General features: G+C 46.2%; 1 protein-coding gene and 1 long non-coding RNA gene across 3 annotated transcripts in view; both read left to right on the top strand.

Annotated features, from left to right (window-relative positions):
- The window catches only part of SLC35F3 (solute carrier family 35 member F3), a 389,956-nt gene that overhangs the window by 39,518 nt on the left and 329,905 nt on the right, over positions 1-20,533 (top strand). The gene's annotated exons all lie outside the window — the stretch shown is intronic.
- LOC118354431 (uncharacterized) lies at positions 479-19,578 on the top strand. Its single transcript, XR_004814865.2, has 3 exons — positions 479-674; positions 762-814; positions 17,817-19,578. It is a non-coding gene; the product is annotated as an uncharacterized LOC118354431 (long non-coding RNA).

The raw sequence follows: 20,533 nt of genomic DNA, 5'->3' as shown, positions 1-20,533 counted from the left end.
TCCTTACCCTGAAGGACTGAGATGCTAAGAAAGGTGGGTGGGAGCACAGTAAAAGAGCCCCCAAGACTTCCAGTTCACAGTCCAAATACCCAAGTGGGAGGAGGCTGTTGTATATTAGACATAAAGCTGGAGTTTTAAATGGGGCGAGTTTACTAATGAAAGGAGGCTGGCGAGAGGAAGATGGCGCGTAACGCAGTCAGTGCGGTGACAGGGAGAAGCGAGAGGACTCCCTCGTCATCCCATTAACAGGATGTGGTCTGTCACCTCTGCCTCATTTCCTTTCCTCCCTGCAGGATACCCTGCACCCAGCCTCACAGAAGCAGGTGATATTTTCTAGATGTTTCACTGACCTATTGCTGCATAACAAATCACGTCACAACTCAGTGACATGAGACCGTCACCACTTGGATGATTGCCCATGGCCTGTGTGTTGGCTTGGCCCTGTTGGGTAGTTCTGCTGCTGTTGCTGCTGCTGGTGGTTCTTTGGTCTCTTGGGGTTGTGGTCAGGTGGCTGGGACTAGACGCATCTAGAAGTTCTTGGACCTGGACCTGGGTGCCAAGGACACGGGGTCTCTGTTCCAGTGTTACAGCCTCTCACTCCCCATGGCCTCTTTGGGGTCACTCGGATATTGCAAAGGGGGGAGATTTGCTGCCTGTCATAGATAAGGCTAGAGGTGTGTGTAGCATCACCACTGCTGAATTCATCATCCTGAGTGCTATTACATTTCTGTTTTTTTGCTTATAATGTTTTTTTCTGACAGGTATGTCCTACTAGATTCCTAAGCCTTCTGTGAATAGCACATATCAATTTAAGGTAGGTCTGATCACTTTCTTTAATGTGCCTTGGACATAGACTTTTGGGTTAGTTTCTACCTTCCTCTGAGTTGGGCTCTAACTCCTGAATGGTCATGACTTAACTTTTGTGTCTTTAGTGCTGGCTGCAGGGGCTAACAGATGTGGGGTAGGCATGTGATAAGTTCTTACTTAACAGATGAGTGAATGAATCCATTCATACCCACAAGGCCTTTTCTAGCAGGGACCATACGACCATCGTAAGGATTTTTGTAGGATATATTCCAGCAAGGATGCCTGGGTGGCTCAGCAGTTGAGCGTCTGCCTTTGGCTCAGATCATGATCCTGGAGTCCCAGAATCAAGTCCCTCATCAGGCTCCCTGCATGGAGCCTGCTTCTCCCTCTGCTTATTCTCTGCCTCTCTCTATCTCTCTGTGTCTCTCATGAACAAATAAAATCTTTTTTTAAAAAAAGGATGTACTTCTGCAGTTTCAACCAGGTGACATCTGAGATCCTTTCCAACTCAAAGGTTTTATGAGTCTTGGTCAAGGGAGGGAAGAGTTTCAAGGTAAGAGTGAGAGGACATATGGTGTGAGGTAATGCTGCATGAGGAGGTATTTTTAAAATTATGAAATACAAAGGCAAAATGTTGTTAGACCATCAGTTTCAACATACCATTTGATAACAGTGTCATAGGACTTCAATGCAAGGTTACCCCAGAACCTCTGGAAAGGAGTGAGTTAAAGATTAGTTCTGAGTTACAGAATATAAAATAAATATACAAGCAAGTATTCAAACTCGCTGGAGTTTTACTTGACCTTTAAATACTGAGCAGACGCACAAGCTGCTGCCCTAAACCTTACCCTTTTTTCCATAGCAGAAAATAGAAAACCATTTCAAAGAATTGTTTATGTTATTTTTTTTGAACTGTGGATGTGGATACGATTAGGTACCTCCAGATGAACGAAAATAATGGAAAAAAAAAAAAAAAACACCACAATGCTCTTGCTTCCTAACTGGTTTACTTTCCATTTGCCATTCATTCCCAGAGGCTGTTACAAAGCAACACATGTTTGAGTAGCTGATTGAATCATTTTTAATGGGGGGGAGAGAGAGAGAGAGAGAGAGAGAGAGAGTGAGACTAAAGTTTATGCCTATTTTCTCATCACCTTATTCCCACATATAAAGCCGTATACACTAGTTGTGCATTAAAGTTAATTATCGCTGAGTTAGGTACTTTTTAAAGAGAAGGCAGCTGAGCCTTATCTGTAGTTCCAACATTGACTAGTTTGACAGCCAGATATTTCAAAACTACTTAAACACTTTTTGCCCTTAACTACAGCTGCAGAAAACAGGGGAAAAAAAAAAAGGCAATAAGTGCACATAATGGAAATCTCTCCCCAGTGGCCTTTTCATTTCCTCTAAGCCCAGGGGAAAGCATTTCACTGGGGAGTGGGACAGGAGGGTTAGCAGCAAATGCTGTAAAAGGGGAGATAAAGATATAAAAATTTTTTTTCAGTAGTGAGTCGCACTGGGGAACTTGGGTGGGTGCCAAGTGAATATGGGGTCTGATCCCTGGGACTGTGAACATCAGTCACCTTTTAAAACTAATCAGGTATAAGTAACTATAGGCTTTAAAAAGCTTCATGGAGAGACGCCTGGGTGGCTAAGTGGTTGAGTATCTGCCTTCAGCTCAGATTGTGATCCCAGGGTACTGGGATCGAGTCCCGTATTAGGCTGCCCGCGGGGAGCTGGCTTCTTCCTCTCTCTGTGTCTCTTATGAATAGATAAACAAAACCTTAAAGAAAAATCTTCATGGAATAATAGAACATTTATTGCTGGAGGAGACCATAGAGATTGATTTTGTCCTGTTCCACATTCTCACTGATGCCCAGAGGTTGAGTGACTTGACCAGGACTATTTGGTTGGTAGCAGGGCTGGGACCAGATCCTTGGTGTTCAACCACGCCTGTGCCTCGAAATCACCAGGGAGTTTCAGAAATACCGAGGCCTGGGTCCACTCCAGATAATCTGATTTAATTGGTATGGGTGTCCTGGATGTTGGGGACCTGGATCGGCAAACTTCTGCTGTGGTTTGTTTTCCCATTGTGGTTTGTTTCCCACAGCATTGCTGTGTCATGGTGCATTTTGTGGGTGGCAGGATTTAGACATACTTGCTGCAGTGTTCCCTCTCCCACATGCATGTGCTTTCATACTCCATTTCCTTGCCTTTAACAGACTCATCTCTGAGTCTGGGGCCTGAACAAGATTATCAAACTCTAGATCACCACCTGTTTTCTTGGTGGGAACCCTGCTCACACGCGAGTGTGTGTTTTGTCTATGTGTGATGTGCTAATTGGTACACAGAGGTTCACTGGTGCTGTGCCCCCTGCTTCTCCCTCCTTCACCTGAATGAACAGTTGTACCTTCATCAGTACCTTCCCCCCTGAGCAGGTGGCCTCACTTCCCTCATCCCTGACCTTGCCAGGAGATGACAAAGTAAGAAAGCTCTTCCTTGGTCTTAAGGTGATGTAGCTATTGTCTCTCTCTCTTTTTTCTTTTTCCTCCAATCCGGAGAACCACTTTTCTCCCCAGGCAGGTAAACCTGTATCACTTTAAAATAGAATTTAGCATTGGAAAGGTCCTTCAAGATCAGCTGGGCTGATGTCTGTTTTGGCGGAAGGCCTGGCAGATGGCTCTCCAACTTGGGCTTGGATGCCCCACGGTGAAAGGAGTCATTTCCTCCCACCTTGGCCCATTTAATTGTTGGACGATGCTAATTATTAGCGATCCATCTGAGGTTAGATAATTTCTCGCATTACCCTAGCATATTTCCCTCATTTATTTATTTATATTTTAAAGATTTTATTTACTCATGAGAGACACAGAGAGAGGGGCAGAGAGAGAAGCAAGCTCCCTATGGGGAGCCCGATGTGGGACTTGACTCCAGGACCCCAGGATCACAACCTGAGCCAAAGGCAGATGCTCAACCACTGAGCCACTCAGGTGTCTCGATTTCCCTCATTTAAATTCCACCATTAAGTCCTGGGTCATGCTATGCTTCCTCAGGGAAGACAGGCATAGAAGACTGACTGGAAGGGGGACCCACTGCTAACATCCTTTTAGGGGAACAAGGATATGAAGCTTGTCTAAAATGCTTGTCATGTGGACGTTCCTTTGACCTTGACCTTGGGTGACTCGTTTTCTACTTGCCTGGGAGCTGCAGCTGCTTCCCTTGTAGGAGCAGGGTGGGGAGGTTGCTACAGTGAGCCCCATATCTCTCCGGCCCCACACACCTGCACCGCTTACCCAAGTCCTAGCCTAGACCACAGCCACCCCACAGAGGTGTGCCTGCTTCCCCACAGGACCGCGTGTCCTTAATAAGTAGGACCAGTCCAGGCACTATCTGTCAACCTCTGTGTTCCCACAGGAGGCTGTCTGTGAGAGAATATTCCATGGAATCCTTCTTCAGAAAGCTACAAATGCCAACAGTGGTTTCTAGGTTTTTGCCTCAGCAGTAGATGAGGCTCCAGAAAGAAAACCCATCTGGCCTGTGGGTATCAGGACAGGCGTGGATCTGAGAAAAACCGTGAGCCAAGTGTAGTTTAACTTCGAAAACTCTCCACTCCCTTCCCCACCCCATGTTGATTGCTGTCTCTGACACCTACATTCTTCCTTCCCAGCCCATTCCAGGGACCCATGTCTTCATGTCTTCATGTCACCCTGACTGTCTGAGCTTTAGTGGGCTTCCTCTGTGTGCCTTGTACCCTGGTGTGGGCTGGGCAGCCCCTCAGCTCAGGCTACTCCTGGGAGCTCCAGCCTGGGCCCCACTCAGACCTCCTGAATTCAAATCTGCATCTCAGTGTCCTGATTGACACTTTGGGAAGCCCTGCTCTAGTGGTCTTTCACAACACTTGCCCTGTCACTCGGGGTCCCCATCTTGGCTTTCTTATAGGACCAGCTTTCTGCCAGGCGGTGGCTCTCCAGCTTACTATGATAATGTGTTAGTACCCTCCTGTGAAGGCCAGGTGTGTTTTAACAGGAATGGAGTTTCTGTCTTAACCCAGAGCAGTGATAGAAGCAGTGTGACAAAGACGCAGGTGGTGATGTGGACATAAGAGCTTGCTGGCATGTTCCAACCAAAATTTATAGGGATGAGGCTACAGAATAATCATTCTTGAAATCCTCATGGAGTTGTTCCTTCCTTCCTTCCTTCCTTCCTCCCTTCCTCCCTTCCCCTTCCTTCCTTCCTTCCTTCCTTCCTTCCTTCCTTCCTTCCTTCCTTCCTTCCCTCCTCCTTCCTTCCTTCAAGAGTAAATATTGATCCTTATAGCAACGTGGTTAAACACAGAAACATATGTGTCAGAAAAGTAAAACCATCTATATTTCTACCACACAGAAAACCATCATTAGCATTTTATTTTGGTGCATATTTTTACAGATATTTTTCTAGGAAAAGCCTATGCTTTATGTAATATGGGATTCTGTTTAATTTTAACATAATGTCTAGATCAGTTTTTTATCCTTAGTTATTCTTCAGGATGTGATTTTAAATAGGTGCATTGTGTACGTTTATCAAAATATGCTTATCCATGTCCTTATTGCTGGAAATTTCATTTCTTTTATTCCCAGCTCTCCTGTGTAAGCACATTGCGTTAAACATTCATGTCCATGAATCTTTGAGTGCACATGTCACATTTATTGAGCTCCTACTGTGCCTAATGTGGCTAATTGGTAGTCAGGCAAAATGAAGCCAAAGGGACCTCAGTCTTTGTAGGGGCTTCATATCCAGAATTTGGAGTAAAGGAAATTGAGCTCTCTGGTAGTTTCTACAGGAGGTCAGAGTTGGTATGTTAGTGTTTTTTTTGAGCACATCTTCCTTGTATATCTTATGCTTTGAGGACTTGCTTCTTTGGATGTTGTACAGGTGACATAGTCCTTAGTAAGTAGGCAACACTGATGATCACTCATCGTTAAGCATACGGTGTTAACGTCTCACAAAGGACAAAAGGTTACGTTTTTGAGATGTTCTCAAACCTCTCCAGTGCATCCCCTTTCATCCGTGAGCCTGGTGACTAAGAAGGGGATGGAATAGAAGTACTGCATGTTTTGGCACGGTAGTGATGAATTAATTGCCACACCCCACACAGGCCTCATAATAGAGCTGTAAAGAGCATAGCAAATGGCGTAGCATTTTGGAACAGCCACGGTGAATTTGGTGCATAGCTGCAATCTACTGTGAATTTGGTGCACAGTGATGGGGATGCTGTCCCAAATCCTTAGCTGTGGAGAGCTCCTAGAGCACAGAGACAGAGAGTAGCCAGATGGCTCTTTCTAGCAGTCTGTGGTCCTCTCTGCTTTTGCTCTTTCAAACTTGCGTGGGTATCATTGGAACTTCTCTTCCTCCATCATAAATGATGGACCACTAATAGTGGCGGCCACACCTACTTGAATCACTTCACCCACTCTGTCTTCCTCTCACCCCCAGTGTGGAGAGCCTTTCAGGGAGAGGGGTGCTTCTGCCAACCACGAGGGTGCCCTTTGGTGCAGGCCAGCTGCTGTAAGGGGAGGTTGCCAGAATGAGGGCAGAGTTTCACAGGCTAACTAACACAGGTGCCTGCAGGCCATTTGGCCTTACAGATTTGGGGAGGTGAAGGTCATATTTTGCTTCATACTGCTGACAAATCCAGAACTATGTCAGAGTATCTTCTCTGTGTAGCTAAAAGTTGGTCATTTACTATAACCCAGTTACTACCCCACGTTTGCACCAGAAGCTTGCTCTCCAGGTCAGCTAGAGATGCCTTGGGCTCAGAGCCTTACTTCTGCTGTCAGGTTGGCCAAGACCCATTGTGGCCCGTGCCCCAGATCTGGACTCCCCCACTGTGAGGAGGGGTTTTCCCACTCAGGGAAGATTATAGGAATTTCCATAATGTATAAAGAGTTTAATGCAAAAACAGTGCCCCTTGCTGTATGAATATGGCAGTTAAAACTTCTCAGAGTGTACTGGACACATCTGGCAACAGTCTGAGGAATTGTTCCTTATACATCTGGTAAAGCCAATGTTCCAGCCCAGTGAGCAAAGTGATTTGTCCTGGCCCACGTCCCAGAGGAGACCACTGGTCAGGAGACAGATACGGGATGTGGCTCAAAGTAGGTGCATCAGCACTTAGGAGCTACTGCCAGAAGTTCTTGCTGAAGTGGCCTGGAACTGGATGAAGGTGCTGGTCCACTCACATGTTCATTTAGAGATGCTCCCTGGGAGCCTTCTGTGCCCAGCACAGCCTTCTGTGCCCAGCCGACCACGTGTGAGGCTGATGTGTTGTTTCAGGTGAGGGGAGTCCAATAACAGCAAAAAAAGTAAGGAGTGAGATTGCTTCGAGGGTCATGGAAAATGCCATGAAGGCAGCAGCATATCAGGAGACAGGAGAACCAGAGATTCAGGAGGGCTGCTTTGCCTAAATGTGCAGGGAAGTCTTTCTAAGGAGCCAACATTCCAGCTGAGACCTGGAAGATATGAGAAATCAGTTGTGTAAAGGATCAGGAGACGAGTACCAAACAGAAGGATGGAGAAGTGGAACAGCTATGTGGGTGCATGATGTGAGTCCTGCTGTAGTGCCCCGTGCTGTTCAGATACATCCTACATCCCTCCCAGGTCTGACCCACACTGGCCATCATCACTGCTTGCCCTGCCTTTGCTCTGACCGTGATGTTTCCCACCTTGAGAAATGATACTCATCCCAGCAGGTGAGATTTCAGAGGACCACACCAACATTAGAGCAGGGTGGAGTTACACTAACCTTCTGTGGAAGTGAAAGGAAATTGACCTGCCACCAGGATTCTTACCAGTAAAATTGTATCCAACCCCCTATTGCCACCAATGTTATGATAACTCTGGCCAGTGGGGTGTGCAGAAATGTCCTGGGACTGGAATTGTTTTTAAAAGAACCTTTGTCTATAGCCTGGTTCCATTCAACTACTATTCCAGGCTCTAGGCATGGGGTCCTTCTTAAAATATATAACTAAATGAGTTCTGTAAGAGCTTATATCCTTTTAGAAGGTTAGTAAATGTTTGTTCATCAAAAATTTGACTCAAAGAAGACTCCAAAGATATACAGGTATTCTTTAGTATTGTTTCTTTTACATTGAATTCAGAATAAAATGTTTAAGTAGGTTCAGAGCTGGAGGGCTGAAATTTTGATCCCACCCTCATGGTGCTTACCTCTCTGCTAAATCTCTTCTCCTTGAGTGTGGGCAAGAGCTACGATATGTTTCTAAACAACAGAGTATGGCAGATGTGATAGATGTCACTTCTCTGGTTATGTTACATTAAGCAAGACTTTGTTTTGCTAGGTGTCACTGGAGAGACTCTCCTTGCTGGCTTGCTGAAGTAAGCTGCCCCATTGAAGAAGCCCATGTGAAAAGCTATGAAAGGTGGCTTCTAGGAGCCAAGGGCAGCCTCCAGCCTTGGGCCAGCAAGAAGCCATGTCCCTCATTCTTACAACCTCCAAGGAAATGAATCCTACCCATAACCTGAGTCAGCCTGGGAGTAGATTCTTCCCCAGTTGAGCCTTCATATGAGAACACAGCCTGGATTGAACTGTGATTGCAACAGAAGCTACCTTTCAGCTGTGCCCTGATTCCTGACCCACAGAAACTATGACAATAAGTATGTGCTGTTGTAAACCACTAAATATGTGCTATTCTGTTATAGAGCAGCAGGAAAAGATGAGAAAAAGTGTTCAGTAAAGAGATCTGGATCTGTTAGACCTAATCTGAATGGGGGATACACACCCACTGCCACTTTTTGACCAGCTGAGTAGCCTGAAGAAAGCCCACTCCAATGATTTCTAAAGATTCTTTAAGAGAACCATCTCTGGTACTCTTAGGAAAAAAAAGTAAAAACAAAAAACAACTTATCCATTCAGAGAACAACTTTAGAATTTCCTAAGTCACAGAAAGCCTTTCTTTGTGTGCAGGCTAATTTTATTTGGGGTCAAATGCAGATTTATGGGAGTGGAAGTGGTTCTAGGAATTCTATAGAAAAGCTAAGGAAATTCATGATTATGCTTCAGTTCCTTTGTTTTCTTTAGAGAGAAAGTATCACTGCTGGCCTTGAATGAACAAGTGTCAGCAAATCTCTAGCTCTGTAAGATATTGTACTAGTGTTGCCTTTTCCTGGGTCAGAAGCTCCTTTGTAGTTGTCCATCTATACTTTTAGAGTGGGGTTACTAAATTTAGAAAATAAAAATACAGGGTATTCAGTTATATTTGAATTCTAGGCCAAAACCAAACAATGTCTTAGTATAATTTTGTCAGATATTGCATGGGACATACCTATTCTCAAAAAATTTATTGTTGATCTGAAATTTGAATTTTATTGAGCATCCTGTATTTTATCTGGCAGTCTTATTGTAGAGGCATTTCAGTTGAAAATGAGATCCCTGTCTCAGGGATATATTTTAAACACTCTTTTAGGAACAGTATTTTATTTTAAAAGTTTTTTTAAAAAAAAGAGATATGAGGGCACTCTGACTGCAATATCTGTTACCCTGTTGATAGGGTTGATGCGGCTGATCCTACTGGCTAGATGGGTATCCTCTTGTTCCCTCACCATTATGTGTGTCCCTCATGAAGCTGTATGTTTGAAGAGGACAACCTTCCCTGATGGAGGAGGACCATTCTTTGCTCGAGGGTATACAAATAGCTGTACTTCCCTGCTAGATCCTCCAAACAAGGTCCATTTGTAGGAGATGTAGGGTAGTCAAGTTTCTAGATTCCAGACACATCCAAATGAGGTACTGCATGTGGCAGTCTGCCTTTCTAGAAAACAAAAAAGTGACAGAGAGAGAGAGAGAGAGAGAGAAAACAGGATCATTATAAGGAATTCTGAGCATTTATAGGTAGTTTTAATTTTAGGTAAGAATTATTTTTTAAATACTATTTTTTAGATAGATGAGCTGACCAATAGAATATCATGAATGTTAATAGATTATGTCTTATAGTACCTGTTCTTTAATCTCTGTTTACATAGGAAGGAAATGTAAACTTCAGTACATGCATGGCTGCATCTGTTCAATATGGTAACCGTATTTTCATGATTACACTTATGCTAATCATTAATGTGATAACATTTTATGAGTTGAGACCAATATGGAACCCAGTCAGAAGAAATTTTATGCCAGAAACTACACATAGGTGCTTTTTCGCTTAAAGTATTTTTTCAAAGCAGATTTAATCTAGTCTTAGAAACTACAGCCCATGTTCAATAATTTTTTTCATTTGGGAGTATTAAAAGGTATTTATTTATTCTGAAGCCTGGGATAGGCTTACCTGCTAATGAAAAAACTAAGTTCTTTAATGTTTCCATTTTAAATTTGTGTTTTTTTCCTTAAAAATAATAATAATAAAACTTTGCTGATAAGATGAAACTATAATTTCACTAGTGAGTAGAAACTTTTAGGAAGATAGGGGTGTGTTACTTTCCTAGGGCTACTTAACCAAGTACAAGAAACCAGGAAGCTTAAAATTGCTAGTAGAGATTTATTGTCTTCTACATCAGGAGGCTAGAAGACCAAAATTGTGGTGTTGGCATGGCTGGTTCCTCCTGGAGGCCTGAGGGAGAATCTGCCACAGGCCTCCATCCTCATTTCTGGCTGCTGGCAATACTTGCTGTTCCTTGGCTTTTAGACACATCCCCTGGTTCTTTCTCCATCTTGCCATAGCATTCCCCCTGGCTGGCTTCTCATAAGGACACCAGTATGCTGGATTAGGGGCCCCTCTACTCTACAGTGACCATGTCTTAACTAATTGCATCTGCAATGATCTTGTTTCCAAGTAGGATCAAAATCTGAGTTACTGGGAGTTAGGACATCACAGGTTTTTCTTGAGGACACAGTTCAAACTGTAACATAAAGTATATACATTGCAGCTGAACCAAACTTAACAAAATGTTGTTGAATTATCCTTCCTTTGGGCAGTGTTCATCCTGGATGGATTTCTCGTGGAATGTTTATCCTTCCACAAACACTATTCGATTCAAAGGACATATGGGGAGGGCCCCTCCCACCCCACAGTGGGACAGAGTTCTTTACGGTGGCTGTGGGTGTAATCCTAATCGGCACTGTCCGTGAAGAGCTGGTGTACTTTCCATTAGGAAGCACGGCTCAAGGATTGGCATAGATGGTGCCTCCTAAGCTTAGCCTTGCTCTCTGGCCTGCCCTTCCTCCTTCCTTTCTTCTCCCCAGTGCCCTTCCTGCCTGTCTGTGGCCACCTCCTGTCCTCCCTCCTGGTGTTCCTACACCTCCTCTTTGACAGTGGGAGGAAGATGAACTGTGAAGTTTCTCTGTGCAGCTTTCCTGCTTCTTCAAAGAAAAGCTGTCACATAAAAGCCACAACTAATTAAATACTCAATGTGGAGAACAGCACAGGGCATTGGGCCTGGTGTCAGAAGGCAAGGCTCTTTTTAACACCTTTGTTAATAGAAGCCTGAAATAGTCACTTAGATCGGCATCTATTTTTCGCTCACTTAACGTGAGTTCCAGAAATATGCCATTCAGCATTGGTAAGTGCCATGATACCACGAGGCTCAGGCTCATCCTATCTCTCTGCCCCACCTTTGCTGATGCTGATTTCTGTTGTCTGGTCATCATGGCTGCACCCCAGACAGGAGGAATGGCCATAGAAGGAGGGGGGCACACTCCTTTTGAGGTGGCCTTCCTAGCACAGCTCTCCTGGGCTTCTGCTTACGTCTCATTGAACCACCCCCACCATAAGGGAGGCTTGCAAATACATTTCTAGTGGGGCAGTTTACTACTTCTTAGCCACACAAGGGTCCTGCTAGTAAGGAACTGGGGAAGAGTGATGGGTTGAGGCTGGTGGCCTCTGCCACAGTTTGACCCACCCTTGTAGCAACATGGGGACCAGTCAGGATACCACTGATCCTCATCGTTGGCACCCAGCCACTCCCCAGGGGTGCTGGGAAAAGGAATAGTGGTGAGGGTGCTTAGCAAGCTCTTTCAAAGAAGCTACCTGTTTCAAGGGTCTATACCCTAGAGAAAGATAAGACCTGTGGCCTCAGGATGAATCCTACCTCAGGTTTTACCCACATCTGGTTTTGATGAGGTCTTAGACTTCAAGTTGGTGCCAAAATGGGGTAGGACTTTCAGGACTTCAGGGATGTGGTTCAGTGTATTTTGCATGTGAGAAAGACATAAATTTGGGGGCAAAGAAGGCAGAGTGTTATGGGCTGAAATGTGTCCCCCTCAAATTCATAAGCTGAAATCCTAACTGCTATTACTTCCACGTGTGGCTATATTTGGAAACGAGGTCTTAAGAGATCTGATGAAGGTAAAAGGAGATCATTAGAGTGAACACTAATCCAGTCTGATAGTGTCTTTATGAGAATGGGCAGTTAGGACACAGACACATGGAGGGACAGCCACACGAGGGCACAGGGAGACGGTGGCCATTTGCACATCAAGGAGGGAGGCCTCCAGAGAGACCTACCCTGCCCACACCTGGATCTCAGACTTCCAACCTCCAGAGAGCTGTAGGAAAATAAATTTCTGTGGTGTAAGCCCGCTAGTCTGTGGTGTTTTGTCATGGCCCTCCTCGTAAACCAAGAGAGGTTTTTGGATTAGATTAGATCCCTAAACATGCTCGCTGATCTTTAGCTGGACTTGTTCAATTTTTTTCAAGATTTTATTTATTTATTCAAGAGAGAGAAAAAGCATGAGCAGTGGAGAGGGGCAGAAGCAGAGAGAGAAGCAGGCCTCTCCCTCATCAGGAGCCTGACACAGGGATCGATCCCAGGGAAGCTGAGGCCATGACCTGAGCCGAAGGCAGATGCTTAATTCAGTGAGTCACCCAAGCACCCCTGGGCTTGTTCATTGACACTTAACAAGCAGAGTTGTTTTGTTATTACCTTCATGTACATGGTTATTCTCTTCCTCATGTCTAGACCCCAGTTCAGGAGCAGACTGTCTAAATCCAGGACATTAAGGGTGATGTTCGGGATTTGACTGCTTAGCACATCCGGGTCACACTGATGTCCACGGTGCCTTCTAGTCCAGTTATAGACTTGCCAGCCGTGAGAAGGAAGAGTCAGATGCCCAGAGAGAAGAGCTGCCCCTTTCCCATACCTGGCGCATCATGGTGCCCTCTGACTACAACCGAACATCAGAACAAAGGGGAAGAACCACTTCTGAGAGCTGTTGGCAAACAAAATCCTAATGTAGCATCTGGTGACAGCAATATAAGAGAGGAGGAGAAAACTGTTATTCTGTCAAACCCTCTGATAATAAGTAGAGTTGTCAGAAGATGCCCAGGCCCCTCTGGTGGCTCCATGTTGTAAGCCAGGCCACAGTCAGTCTTGGACCAGGCCTCCTGAGTCTGGGGTATGGCTGGGTGAGATGAGACCCGGGGCATCCTGCAAAGGACCAGTCATCCACTGATACCCTGATGTCCCAGGCCTGACACCCCAGTGGGAAGGGACAACTCCCACTGCCCCAAGAGCTTGGTGGGAGCCCAGGGACCACATCCAGCCTCAGCTTGTGTCTGTCACATACAGGGGGCAGTAACCCTGAGTGTGAGGAGCTCCTGGCAGCCACAGCTGTCAGCCTCCTCCTAGCCGTGGCTCCCTTGGCAATGGTATTTGAAGCAATGTATTAAAGCTCTTTGGCTGGGGGCACCTGGGTGGCTCAGTGGTTGAGCATCTGCCTTCGGCTCAAGTCATGATCCTGGGGTTCTGGGATGGAGTCCCACATTGGGCTCCCTCCAGGGAACCTGCTTCTTCCTCTACCTATGTCTCTGCCTTTCTTTCTGTGTTTGTCATGAATAAATGAATTAAAAAAAAAAAAAAACACTTCTTTGGCCATTAACATCCAACGTTGCCAGCTTCACATGTGTGACTGAGTTCTTGCCATGGAGGTCGTGTGGTGGGTGGTTAAACCATGAGCTTTGGCATCACACTGCCAGGCTTCAAATCCTGCCTCAGTTTCCCCAAGAATACACTGGAAAATTGTAATACCCACATCAAGGACTTGTGTGAGGATGAAACAGCATAATATGTCAGAAAGCATTTTACATAATGCCTGACACAGCAGCACTCAACGTGAGCTCTTTATTATGGTTTTTATTTTTAATTTTTTAAAAGATTTTATTTATTCATGAGAGACATACAGAGAGAGGCAGAGACACAAGCAGAGGGAGAAGCAGACTCCATGTGGGGAGCCTGATGTGGAACTTGATCCCAGGACCCCAGGATCATGACCCAAGCCAAAGGTAGATGCTCAATCACTGAGCCACCCAAGTGTCCCTTTATTATTGTTTTTAAAATCTCTTCCCTCTTCCCAAGGTCGTGTGAAAAGCAAAGCAGTGATTAAGGGCACCATCAGGTTTGACCTAGTAGCCCTGCCACCATCTCTGTGCCTTGGCTACCTCATCTTGCAAACGTGGATGCTGCTGAAGTGTTGTGGCTGCTGAGAGGAGAAAGTGAGCCGAACATGCCATGTAGTGAGCTCCGCACACAGTGTGCATATCCTCATACCACAACAGAGTGAAGAGAGAGGTGGCGATGGACAGGAAGGATGTCTTTCTGGTTTCTCTGTTCAGGCATGTTATTTCGGTGGGTTGGGTTATTGAATGCAGCATCCAGGTGATTTACATGCATGATGTAATTTGTCACCAAGCTCTTACGGTTAGCTCTTAAGACCTGTGACCTTATTTTAGAGATGAGAAAAGTAAGGTCCAAACAGTAGAGCCATTTAGCCATGTCACAAAGTGACAGAGCTAAAACCGAGCAGAGAGTGTCCTCACCCCTGCTCTCTGCCAGGACTGCAGGAGGAAATTTGGGCTTAACACGTTTCCATAGCCAAATCTTACTGCCCTTGTTGCTGGCATTGAATGACATGGCTAGGACCTCAAGACATAGTCATCTTGGGCCACCATACACTTGTGTGGTTCAAGGGCCACAACTTTAGGCCCATTAGTCATCAGAGAAGCATGATTCCCATGTCTCCTGTCGTACCTAGACTAATACCTTTTTGCTGCTGAAATTGATAGCGTGCGAGATTCCTAGGTTGGCGTCCAACAGCCATAGGAGTTGAGGTCATAGTCTGGGTGTCTTGGGCTGAGAGGAGGCATCATGGAAAAGGGAGCAGATACCAGGAGAGATGGCAGGTGCTCTGGGCCACCCAGAGAAGTGGCCCCAGGGGGATCATGTCTATGCATGTGAAGTGGACAGCCAGTCCTGTCACCTTGAATATCTTGGCAATCACACCTAACCCTGCAGAAGGGCACCTGTCATCCTCAACTGTGACCTCAAAGGATCCTTCAGAAATACCCAGATGTTTATAATTCTTCGATTACATCTCAGATTCTTGGGCGGAACTAGGGACTTAAAGTCCTGTGTGGGTGGTTCCTGTTGTCAAGAAGCTTCTGAGTTAGATTGAAGACAAAAGAGAGGACGGCAATACAGACAGGAGAGCTAAGGGGGCCCCAGTCGCTGTGGCCATGTGGATGGCAAAGCAGGGTGGAGGCTCTCTTCCCTTGGGATGGGGAAGAGGTGGAGAAGGAGGTGTTCACATGCATGTGGGCATGCTGGCTTGGTGGCAGAGCTACGGCAGTTTTGGTTTTGTCCTTTTTTTTTTTAAAGCTGGCACAGACTGTCCTCTTATTACATGGTTGATGCAAAAATTTTCAGAAGTCTCATTACAGGCTTGGCTAGACAGTCAACTCTGAAGAAACATTTTAATTCCTCAACACCTTCATTCTGATTTTTAATTTTTTTCAGAGAGCCTCTGAAAAGCCTCTGGCTAAACTTAAATCTTGTCTTATGACTCAGTGTGTTTGCTCACTACAGAAACTTTTTCTGATGGCAATGTGCTCTTAAAAAGTGAGTTTTTCAGGAAAACATTTGAACCCATTCTAAAGGCAGTGATTATAACTTTGCAGGGTATGTTTCTGTTTGGTTTCTAAGAAAACTAACTTGAGTGGTTATCCTGTAAGCCAGGCTGGGCTCTTCCTCCTTACACAAAACCAGGGCACCACATAGTTTCCCCATTTTTACCCCATGGTTCTGTCCTGCTCATTCCCTGACTCAATGTTCTCGATGTAGGTGTCCATGAGGACAGCATGTGTTCTTTCTCATTTCTTGCCCTTGTTGACTCTTGGAATGAATTTCTGTATTTTTTGAGCAGAACTTTATGCTCTCCACAAGCATGTTCGTGGCTTTAATAGATCGAGCATCTAGCAAAAGCATCTGTTTTTCCAGGAGCCACAGTTGAGTTCATTCTGTGTCTCAGATAAACTCAGTAAAAGGCTTAGTGTTGGAGAAGTGGATGTCATCGGCTCCTATCTGTGTGGTGCAAGTGGCAGATGGCAGACGGTTCTGAGACAAGATGCCAAGATGGGCTGGGGTCGCTGTGGAAAGAGCGCTGAGGTGTGGAAGGTGAGCCAGCTGCAGAGCATGAGGTGCTGAACTTCTGTGAAGATGGTCGTCTACAGAAAGGCTGAGACCAGGCTTTCCAGGCCCCATTCCAGAGATCAGGAGTCAGGAAGTCAGGGTCAGTGCCTCGGAGTCTGCATGTTAACAACTGCCCTCACTCTTCTGATACATAGTTTGAGAAATACTGCCGTAAGAGATAGTTAAAGGGTTTCTATAAGTGAAGAAGATAAAGGAAGACATTTTGATGTTGAAAGGAAAGCACTCCACCCAAAGCTCACAGGCAGGTGCCAAAGGCATGTGTCTGTCCTCATGGGAGGTGCTTCTGCTGGAGCCCCCCCGCGTGAGTGACTTGGGATCTCATGAAAATAATTCAATTATGGAATATCTGAGCAATACATGGCTCTAAGAGACTAAGATGACCTTTGTCAATCACAGTCCCATGAGTTTGGAGGATTATGTGTTGCAGGGGAATGAGGATGAAAGTCTCCCTCTCTCTCTCTGTCTCTATTTGACAAATGAGGCTGTGGCAGTGCCAGTAGAGGCCACCGTGACTGTGTATTAGTGATGGACATGCTATCGGTAAAGGGACTCAGAGCACAGGGGCAGTAGGAGGGCCTCCAGCTCTTCCTTCTGAGCTGCCAGGGTGATGGTTGGAAGGTAAGCAAAAGCTGTCGACTGAGGAAGTAGTCAGGGGCTGCTGCTCTCAGGGCTACAACACAAGCCAGAAACTAGACCAGACACAGGAGAGACTGGAGGTCCTCACGAACAAGCTCACATGTTCAGTTTGAAGGTATTGGTTGCTAGCAGGGATGGCTATGGCATCTTTCTTCTCTTGTGTCTGCCAGCTTCTGTCTGTAAATGGCAGCTCCATCTCACTCCCAGGGACTGGAAGGGTGTGCATCGATAAATGACATGCATATATATGCGTGCATTGTGTTTCATGTACGTGGGAGATAATAGAGATGGAGCAGCATGAGCAAGAGAAAGGAATAAGCCAGCCGTGAGAGTTAATGTCATTACCATCCATGAGCCAGAGCAAAAAAAGAAAATATATGGGGTTATATTTTTCTTATTAAAAAAAAGAAGAGGAGGAGGGAGAGGGGATGAGGGAGAAGAAAATACAAGAGATCTTCAAGAAAATGTCAATTTTTATAGCACAAATTTTTAAGTGGCCTGGCTTTTTATTATAAATATAATATGGGCCTATAGAAAAAAATGAAACTGCATGTAAAGATAAATAGGAAAAAATAGAAATCATCACCAATCCTCCAATATTAAACACAGTCAACATTTCACTGCATTCGACAGCTCGTTTCAGTTTTTTTTTTTTTTAACTTTCTATTATGGAAAACTTCAGCCTTTACACAGAAGTAGAGGGTGGTGTATCTATTTCTCATGTCTCTGATTTGGAGCAGTTGCTGGTGTTCTGCGATGCCCTTGTGGCATTTTAAGCTTCAAAGTGTATATGAAGGTGCACTTTTTGTTTTTTCAATTAATGTCTTATTGTGAGTTGCTTTTTACTCCCATGTTACAGGAAGACAAAGCTAAACATAATGTGTAACACTGGGCATTATTTCCAGGTATGGCTGCCATTGAATTATAAAGAGATGTTATCATCCAGATGTGATGCTGGGAACATTCTGAGAATTGATCTGACAACGTCACGTTTACAGCACATATAACAGCCAGCTTCCTGAGACCTTTTCTGGAAGCATCTTTGCAAAGGGGATAACCTTCAAACTCACTTGGTGGAAGGGCCACTGCGCATGCCCTGTGGTTAGTCCGGCTGTGTGCGGTCCGCCTGCCTCCCTGCGGGTCTGGGAGGTGGACCTGCCCCCCCATCCCTGCACCCTGCTTCTCTCGGGGCTTGTCCTGGGGCCAGGATGCTTGCCCTAAGTAGTTATCAGGATGCTTTTCCCTTCCCACAATAGCTGTTGTGTGCAAGTAACTTTGTTGGAAGGTTGAATAAATCCTCCACCTCGAGATGCCTGTGGGATTCCGAGTTGCAGTTCTGTCCCTTACGGGGGGAAAATGACAGTGAAGGCGGACGTTTGTCGTCCCAGCTCTGAGATGGAAACAGCGCGGGACCTTCAGCCCCCTCCCCGCGCAGCCTGCCTTCCTCACCTGATGGGGGAGCCGCACTGCACAGGAGGCCCCGCTGTGGGATGTTTCCTCTGCCGCAGTGATGTAGCGCCTGCATTCCGGACAGTTCTGAGGTCTGCTCTGCACTCCGCGTTTCAGGCACTGTTACTACGTGCTGATAAATCATGCTAATATCATCCTTTATGAAGCATTTTTAGCCAGTGGCTTGCATCAATAAAGGCACGGAGCCTGCCCTGTGCCGCAAGCCATGGGAGGTGGTTCAGTTCCTCAGCTATTAGGGGCAAGCCCTGGCCTGAGCTCTGGATGCAGGTGCAAGTCCTGTAAGACCGGGGCGGAACAAGAGGTTGTCGAGCCGCGATGTCTGGCTCGGGACAGCGAATGCTTTTTGTTGGACGTTGAAAACAAGAGGGACTCTGAAGACCTCAGCTGCCAGGAGGTGGGGAGGGGACTCCGTATGTGCTTTATGCAGGTTCAGAGACCGGAAGGCATGGCAGTCCTTAGGTTTCCTTCTCAGTTGTCCTGCCAGGTGTCCCACAGGATGTCCACATTTCCAGCATCATCCCACGTGGACATGGGATGTACTAGACTCTGGGGGAGCTGGACCACGGTGGCCAGAGGCTAGCAGGTATCTGAGGGAGGAAAGAGGTGGAGAAAGAGGGGGACCAGAACGAAGCAACGAAACAGGACACCTGGTGGCTGCTGGGACCTTACTCCTTGCTGGCCACTGCCAGTCTGCACGGCCCCTCCCACGCTGGGATCACCGTGGCTCTTGTATTTGGAACTACTGCTTCATTAACCAGTGCAGAAACTGTAGCTTTCCTATTTTGCAAAAAAGCTTTCCATTAAAAAAAAAAAAAGATTTTATTTATTTACTGGAGAGAGAGAGAGAGAGCACGTGCATGCACATGAGTGAGGGGATGGGCAGAGGGAGAGGGAGAAGCAGACTCTGCTGAGCAGCGAGCCCTATGTGGGGCTCGATTCCAAGCCCCTGAGATCACGACCTGAGCTTGACCAGATGCTCATTGACCAGATGCTTAAATGACTAAGCCACCCAGGTGCCCTGCAAAGAAGCCTTCCTAAGGAAATACGTAGTGATGGGGCTTTTGGTGCCCCATTACCTGTGCAGAGATTGTGTGTGGAAGAGCTTAGTTCTCCAAAGCACCTGATTATTACCATCCCTCAGTGTGAAAGTCACTGGGTAACTCCCAGACAGAACCTCAGTGGTGCTGGGATGGCCATAGCACGGTCCCTGTTGGGGAGCAAGTGCTCCGGGGGGGGGGGGGGGGGAGATTTGCAAATGGTTTCATGTCACCAGACTCTGCTCCCAAGGTCCTGCCTCTTTGTTCTGTCCACGATTTACTTGGGTTTGTGATGTGTAAGGGACATCACCTCTGTTTATTTCATGAGGAAGTGGGGGCCAGGACCGATCTGTTTTGTTTTGTGTGGTTGTTGAGAAATAAGCAAAATGGACAGTGTAGTTCAGGGCACAGGTCATGGGAAGCAGTCTCTAAAGACGGCTTTGAGTCCTTACTCAGCCGGCCCTTGTGTGCGCCACCAAGGACCCCAGAACTCTCAGCCTTGGTTTCCTCATCAGTGGGAGGAAGGAAGTGATTCCAGGTGAACTTCAGGTCTCCCTTCACCTTGGATTTTTAGCTTCACCCCCCCCCCCATGATTAGAAAAGCGATTGGAGTGTAAAAAGCCCACAGGAATAATAGAAGTGAGCATATGGTGAATTAATTCAGGCCACACAGAAGCCAGGCCTGTCAGGCCGCACGATCTGAAGAGGAAGGACGTTTTGTCCTGATGACCGGCAGCCTCGCTTTGTTTCCTCGCCTCTGCAAATGACAGCAGCAGGCTCACCTATCTTCCAGAGACCTTACCAGGGTGGACAGGTGTTGAACAGTCTGCTCTCCATGGTTAGCCACGTGGTCTTGTCACCAGGGCAGTGAGGGCAGGGTGGTGTGACCCCCAAGCAGCTCGGCTCCCTGCACCTCACTGAGCATGTTGGACGTTGGTGGCAGTTCGAGCTGAGACCTTCTCTCCAGGTTCAGGGGGTTAATGCATCTGGACCACCTGCTCCTGGAGGTGGGTGGTCGTGGCTTCTGCAAGGTCTGCCTCCCCTGACACGGGAGGTGAGGGGAAAAGTGAAGGGATCCCCTTGTGCTCTGGTTTGATAGATGAGGAGACTTGTTA

Source organism: Canis lupus, chromosome 4, assembly GCF_003254725.2.
Source record: "Canis lupus dingo isolate Sandy chromosome 4, ASM325472v2, whole genome shotgun sequence".
Taxonomy (NCBI): Eukaryota; Metazoa; Chordata; class Mammalia; order Carnivora; family Canidae; genus Canis; species Canis lupus.
This window is presented reverse-complemented; position numbering and strand designations above follow the sequence as displayed.